The 8,096-nt window shown below is 32.0% G+C and overlaps 1 long non-coding RNA gene across 6 annotated transcripts in view; it reads right to left on the bottom strand.

Moving 5' to 3' along the window:
* Positions 1-277: 277 nt before the first annotated feature.
* LOC108346135 (uncharacterized) overlaps positions 278-8,096 on the bottom strand; it is an 8,822-nt gene continuing 1,003 nt past the window's right edge. Inside the window, exons 2-5 of one of the 6 annotated variants that reach the window (XR_008244819.1) lie at positions 5,523-5,652; positions 4,728-4,802; positions 1,201-2,543; positions 278-478 (exon numbers count right to left, since the gene is read on the bottom strand). This is a non-coding gene — a long non-coding RNA (uncharacterized LOC108346135). Of the gene's footprint in view, positions 479-1,200; positions 2,544-4,727; positions 4,803-5,163; positions 5,653-8,096 lie in introns of those variants that run through there. The other 5 variants (XR_008244820.1, XR_001833778.2, XR_008244821.1 and 2 more) reach the window with 5 other exon arrangements.

An 8,096-nucleotide genomic window follows, 5' to 3' on the forward strand; every position in this document is an offset into this window, starting at 1 on the left:
CTCATACATAACTTAAAGAAGAGGGATTAGTAGACAAAAAATAAATATAATTAAGCCTTTAAACATATTTATCCCCATTTTTTATCATTATTAAAAAGACGCTATGTATAATATAAAAAAATTTCTCCCCCTAAATATAAGAACTCCCCTTGAATATAAGTCATAAACAAATAAATAACAATTATCATAATTTTTATTACAGGGAAACAGGAGGCATAATTCAAAACATAGAAAATACAATAAATTTAGAAATCATAATAAATAAATAAAAACATGATAGAAAAAAAATACTTCTCTTTATTGAGTAACTTAAACAGAATTAAATTGCATTTGATTCTTTAAGGAAGAAAGAGAAGTAGTTAAAAAAAAATTAACAAAATTTTCTTTTCAAGTTAAAAACTCTCCCTTAATTTGACAAACCATACTTTACCAAGTTTTGGTGCACACCCAAAAAATTCTTCCTTCATTTTGAAATAACCTGCAAAATAGAAAAAATAATATTTTAGTACCCAAAAATACTTATTTGGGTCCTTTAAAGTTAGAGACAGATTATTTTATAATTGGAATCCATGCATATATTCCATTTGGAACACCATAATGTTTTATTCTACATTTATTTGATGTATGACCATTTTTCATGCAATAAAAACAAGTAACATCATTTGGGTTCCTGCAATTTCTATTTTTATAATTATAATCATAATAATTTTGATTATATTTTGAAACATACTTGATTTTATTTTTATAATTATAATCATTATAATTATATTTAGGAACATTTTCAATTTTATTACCATACTCATAATCGTAGTAATTATAATTATATTTAGGAACATTTTTATCAACCGTTTTAACATTTGAATTATTTTTACTACTTTCAGAATGAGTTGTTTCGTGTAATTTATTCATATTTATGCAAGATATACATTAATCATTACTAGTAAATTTACCATTTTCATAAAATAAAATTTTATTTTTTAAATTTTTATTTTCTTCAAGAATATTTTTAAAATCTGATTTTAAATTTTTATTTTCTTTAGAAATATTTTCAAAATTCAATTTTAATTCTTTGAAATCCTTTTTCAATTTATTATGAGATTTATCTAATTTTTCTGATTCTATTATTAAAGCAGCATAAGTTTCATGCAATTCATCTTCACTAATTTGACTATAATTATCAGAATCGCTAGATGTACTTACTTGGCTTCTAGCATTGTCGTCATCTGCTATTAAACAGATGTTTGCTTCTTCATCAGAATTGCTCAAGTCGAAAATTGTTTCGTTGTCATCGTCCCATGCAATGTAGGCTTTCTTTTTCTTGAAGAACTTCTTTTCTTTTATTTCTTCATCCTTCTTTTGATTTGGGCAATAAGCTTTTAAATGCCCCCTTTCTCCGCAACCATAGCATCTATAGTTTGAGGAAGATCCTTGATTTTCTCTCTTTTCGTATTTAACTCTTCCTTTGTCTTTTGATTTCATGAACCTCCTGAGCCTTTTTATCATGAGTCTCAAATTTTCTTCATCTTTTGAGTCCTCATCTTCTATTTTGCTCTTGCTCCTTTCTACCTCAGATTTTAAGGCTAGACTCTTTTTCTTAGTTTTTGCTTTTGCTTCTTCTTCATCTAGGCTTTAGGATTTTGGGTTTAGGGTTAAAGGTTTTCAGTTTAGGTTTAATGGTGTTTGGTTTAAGGGCATGCTTTAGGATTTAGAGTTTATGGTTCTGGGTTAAGGGTTTAAGGTTGAGGGTTTGAGTGTAGGGTGTAGAATTTAGGATGTAGGATTTAGGGTGTAGGCTTTAGGGTGTATGATTTAGGAATTTGGGTTTAGAGTTTAGACATTAGGGGTTAGGGTATATGGCTTAGGGTTTATGGGTTAGGGTTTATGGTGTAGGGTATAAGGTTTTAGGTTTAGGTTTTAGTGTTTAGGGTCTGTAGTTTAAGGTTCAAGGTTTAGGGTTAAGAGTTAAGGGTTTAAGGTTGAGGGTTTGAGGTTGATGGTTAAGTGTTTAGGGTGTAGGGTTTAAGGTTTAGGGTTTACGATTTAAGGTTCAGGGTTTAGGGCTTAAGGTTTATGGTCTAAGGTTTGGGATTTAGGGTTTATGATTTAGGTTTTAAGGCTGATTGTTTAGGGTTTAGGGTTTATGGTTTAGGGCATGAGTTTAGGGTTTGAGGTTTGGGGTATACAGTACAAGGTTTATGGTTCAGGGTGTATGGTTTAAGGTTCAGAGTTTAGGGTTCAAGGTTAAGGGTTTAAGGTTGATGGTTAAATGTTTAGGATGTAGAGTTTAAGGTATAGGGTTTAAGGTTTATGATATAGTGGTTAGGGTTTAAACGATAGGGTGTAGCGTTTAGGATTTTAGGTTTAGGGTTTATGGTTTTCGATTTGGGTTTAATGGTGTTTTGTTTAAGGGCATGGTTTAGGGTTTAGAGTTTATGGTTCTGGGTTAAGGGTTTAAGGTTGAGGGTTTAGGGTTGCGGGGTTGAGGGGTTCGGGGGTTCAGGGGTTCGAGGGTTCGGGGGTTTGGGGGTCGGGGGTTTAACGCACTATAATCCAGAGAAAGAAATAGGAGATTAGACACACTTTCGAAAGAAAAGTTTTAGAGAGATTAAGAGGGGTTGATTTAGAGTTCTCCCCAAGAAAACAAATATATTCTCATACGTAAAATCTAAATAGACAAACGCTAGTAATTTATAGGAGATCATGGTAGTTTTGGTTTTCGAGGGCTAAATACGAATAAAAACTTCTCAATTTCAAGATTAAAACACTTATTTTAAAGAAAGTCTTGCTACATAAGATAGGGTATTGATCCTTAATGTTCTTTCCAAGCATCATAAAGGTATGAACAAAAATTATAGAAAAAAAAAACAAGAATCAACAAGTGGCAGTTCAAGGATGATAACATTTTTGACAATTAAAAATTATTAGAAGTGACAGGGAATCACAAGGTACTGCTAACCTCCTTTGGAGAGGTTACTACAAGGGAATGATAAAACTTGTGATGTGAACATGCTATGAAATTATGTGAAAAAAAGTGATTAGGCTTCGTTGAAAACTAATTAGGTTTTATGTGTAGAAGGACTAAAATATAAGCTATCTATCTTCTACAGAAACTTATGGAAAAGTGAAAAAGCGAAGAGATTAACATGGCTTTAATTGTAAAAGGCTGTGGAAGAGATGATGTTCACGTGGCTTATACAAAAGCTATACAAGACTTGTGAGCGTGATAACTCCTACAGGGAAGATTATAATAACTTTACTTAAGGAAAAGTTAACATTGGAGCTTAGCCATGACTTTTGTTGTTTGCAGGAACAAACAAAAGATTATCTGTAAATGCATACTATTTGCAGATGATACAATTCTAATTAATGAATTAAAGGAAGACGTTAACTGTTAACTTGAGCTTTGGAAAGAGATTCTGAAATTAAAGGGTTTTACTTAAGAGTAAAACAAAGTATGGTCATATCTCAAGTTACCGACTTTACAAATGGAAGATGTCATATCACTAGTTTCTAAGTTTTGTATCTAAAATCTGTATTACAAGATGATTGAAAATTAATGAATATGATACACACAAGATACAAGATGAGTGGTTAAAATGGAGAAAGGCATTGGATTATTTGGGACCAGAAAATACTTAATAAGCTCAAAATAAAGTTTTATCCTGGTGCTACACTCTGGTGGTGAATCATGGATTTTCAAAGTGCATGAGAAAAAAGTGGAAGGAGCAAAATCGAGAAGGTTAAGACAATGCTTCATGATGCAAGAGGATAAGGGATGAACGTATACAGGGAAATATTAGTAACATATATTGAAGAAAAGATGATTAAGAAAAATCAGTTAAGATGGTTTAGTGTGTGCAAAGAAGGCCACTCAAAGCACCAATGAGAGAGTAGACTGCATGATTTTTATCCGTATGAAAATGGCAAGGGGGACTAAGGATATTATTAGTAACATATGTTGACGAAAAGAATGATTAAAATAAATCAGTTAAGATGGTTCATTATGTGCAAAGAAGGCCACTCAAAGCACTAGAGAGTAGACTGCATGATTTTTAACCCTGTGAAAATGGTACGGGGGACTAAGGATATCATTGAAAGTGATCTAATGGACAATTTGGTTTTAGACGAGCCCAATGGTGTTATATAATCCATGTAGCCAAACTTACTAAATGAAATAGTTGTTTTTGTTCATGGTCTTGAATTCGGGCTTTGGTTTGTGGTCATTAGGTTGGATTGTATTCTCTACCGTCAAGAATTAAGATTCCCTGGTTGCGTAGTAAATACAAGAATTAAATGCGAGAAATGAATCTTAGCACCAGCTTGCTCTTTGGTTGGTTATGTAATGCATAAAAGAACTACAAGTAATGTCTAAGGGGTGATGCCTACGTTACATTAACTGTTTTGTCCGGCATCTATATTCTTTAGCAAAATTTGTTAATTGCCCAAACACGCAAGACTAACATACTCGAGTTTACCTGCTAAGAATGATGATCATATCTTTATGGAAAAATACGAAAATTTGTGATGAAAGGAATATAGCAACAAAGACAGGAGAGATGGAAAATAGAAAGCAACAAAGACGTGTATGTTATTTATTTATTCATGTTACAATAAATAGTTTATGTTGAACCCGGAACCCGGAATCCGAAACCCGAAACCCTCAATCCTAATGAACCATCATACTATAAACTAAAAGAATTCAGGTAAAGTATGAAAGTTGTGTGCACCTTTAATTTGGAGCGAAGATGGATATGTATGCAATCAATAAAGTGAAAAGGGATCTCCTAAAAATTTGTCACGGACTGTGAAAAACACGATGAATATGAAATAAGCATACGATAAAACTTAGATACACAGTTTGCCAAACATAGGCACTTTCTCATCATGAAAAACTGCACAAATCACAATTTGAAAAAAAACATTTTTCTACAACCAGATATAACTGTCACTTTTGTAATTCACGTGTAAATTTCTCAATTCAACAAACTCTCAATCTCCAATCAAAAGATACACTATTCTAGGAGAAATTTTGAAAATCAAATGCTACCTCGAGAAAGTTGGGCACCCATCACCGACAATAATGCAAACATCAATATTGAAAATCAAAACCACAAATTCCGTGAGACTAAAAAACCTGACATCGCTCACTTTTATAATTTAATATTAGGAAAAAAACCTCCGAAAAATTATAAGTACTAGATAAGTTTAACAATGACGAGAAGATACAAAAACATAACCAATAGACGCTCAGTAATCACCAACTTGCAGGCACGACCATTTCTTTTCTGGTTTGCTTTGACAAAAGAAAAATATAACTCAATATACGACAGTACATGCTTAAATGTTGAATACAGCAGAAGAAACTACCATCTAATAAGAACCTCCAATACATCCCAAGTGGTTTATGTGAAACCTCTTAAAACAGCCATACACACCCCAGAGAAAATGCAGTCCATTAAACACCCAAATGCATATCAGCAACAGCTCCCAAGCTAAGCAAGTACGACCATAAAAAAACTTACATGGATAAAACGTCTGGAAAACACAACTCCATTGTTCTGCCTATTCAGATAACACTTTCTTTCTTTCCAAGCTGATATGGAATGTGTTTCAAGCTCCTCCTCTGTCAGATTCGACCCATGATTTCCCCAGCTGAAAATAGGAAATTAAAAGTTTCAACAAGCTATGCAAACGTGCACACACAGACAAACTTAAGGGTATCTGTGCGAAAATTTAAGAATAATAAGTGATGCACAATAGCTGCAAAAGAACCAAAGCTATATATTCCACTGATTATCAATATGAAGAGTAATAAGTTATCAAACAATTGTTTCTTCTTACTAATAATGCTGGAAAACGAAAAATCATTACATTGAAGCATTAAGTGTGAGTTTGGAAAAAAAAAATTAAAGTAAAGACCATACCCACACGTGAATTTTCAGTCCAACTCCTTTAACTAATAACTGTAACAATTATACATATATAAACCATCATATGACATCATCGAGTAACATGCATCATCAACCCTACACCTACTACCAATTTTAAGTGTATTAATATATATATCTTCAAGACCAAAACCAGTAATTTAAATACCCAAAGTCAAAATTAAGACACTAACTATCATAACGCCTAACAACAACCTTACTTTCAGCACCCATGGGCAATATAAATATTCTAAGCGTTTTACTTTACATCCAATCCAACACCATTATTAACATCAGAAAGTATAAAAAATTCAAAGTTAATGTAGTATATTTGAAGGTCAAAATCCTGCAAATACAACGTTTTTAATTGAGAAACAAAGCAGGGAACAAGACACAAAACTTGCATATCTAGAATGTAAGAATGTTTTTGACCTTCCACATATTAGAAAGCTGGCACTTAAAAATGTTTTTCACTCGAGGATAACTATACAAGTAAGCACAAATAACATTCATATTTATAAATAATTGAATTTTTCATATAATTTCCAATTTGTATAGTTATTCAATAAATTTAATTAATGTATTTAACTCCATCAAAACAAATAATTTTATACTGTTCTTTTATTAGTATAACAGTAGTAATTATTCAGTATGTTACAAATATAAAAATGTTAAAGGACAATAAACTTTTACCAGTAATAATAAGAATAAAAGGTTTAAATATAACGAAAATAAAATTTCTGTAATTTAAAATTAGTAATGACTGTCTACTAAATGATTAGGGGTTTGGTTTGACTTATATTTCAAATATTTTTCTTTGAAAAAGTTTAAATAGTAAAACATAGGCTAATTAATTCATACGTGTAAACCACGGTATGCAGAGGAGCAAGCCTTTGGCTGAAACAATTTGTTTGACTTAATGAAGCATGATGTATGCATTTGAAAGGAAAGGAAAGAAGGCAGAACTATGCTGCAAAACGTGACAGCCTTAGGAGGTCACAGTTCCAACCATTTTACATGTAGAATGAAGATATTTAATTGATTGAAATGGTGCGAGAACTAGGACAAAGTTATTACTGTAACTGGAGTAAGACCAAGCCTTGGTCAGAATAAAGTCTTGTAATGAATAAACAAAGAGAAGATGATTGTAAACAAAGAGAAGAGGATTGTCCCACTTCTCCCACAATTCGAATTTTTGTTTTAAAGAAAAGAAATAGCGAAAAGTTGAAGTGGAACAATGATGTACCTCGAGGCTAGTTGTATGATTTGGTATAAAGATTCAAGGGAAAAAGATAAAGGGTCTGCAGTACTGAGAAGCATGGCCTATATGCACGGTCATAGTAAAGATGCAGAGATATTGTAACCAATTTTGTACTAAAAAATATTGTATTCCTCATGCACCGAGAGATACAGTCTGAACTTTTTAAAATAATGCACCTAATTCATTAACCCATTACTTAACTATGAAATCTAAATCAGTTAACACATATCAAAACACATTGAGGTTAAGGTTATTAAACAGATTTAAGATAAGATGATTACTGTTATTCTCAGATTTAATAAATTAAGACAACCTAATCTAGTTCAATTAAGCATGTATCGGATAATAAGATTATTCATTTTAAATCAAGAATCATACTTGTAACCACTTTCCGCCAACCTATTACTAGTTTTCAACCATACTTTAGTCCAAACAGATAACTCCTCCGAAGGAAAACATAAAGGCATCATATGCTGGCTGCACTTAAACAACCAAAGATATAGTCACGTGAAACATCTAGGAAATAAGAAAAAAAAAGACTCAAACCCATTAATAAGCACTGCACTTAAATTCTAGTAAAGTCTAAGACGTCTAAACTTCCAACAAGATCACAGAACCACTCCCCCCACTCTCTCTCTTTCACTTGATAGATTCAACGTCACTATACCCTTTTCCCAAATCAGTTTATGAACAGGCAAAACAGAGCATATAATGAAAATTTCTAGAACCCAAACACAAACTAGTTACCATTTCATCAACACCAAACTTGATGGAATTTAACATAAATTACATAATTCATCAAGTGCGACTCAAACCACTCACATTTACACTACATTTCAATAAAACATACAATCACCCAATGTGTAATGACATTCTACTTTTCAATCAACATTTAAACCCACCGTAAA

The sequence above is a fragment of the Vigna angularis genome, chromosome 8, assembly GCF_016808095.1.
Source record: "Vigna angularis cultivar LongXiaoDou No.4 chromosome 8, ASM1680809v1, whole genome shotgun sequence".
Taxonomy (NCBI): Eukaryota; Viridiplantae; Streptophyta; class Magnoliopsida; order Fabales; family Fabaceae; genus Vigna; species Vigna angularis.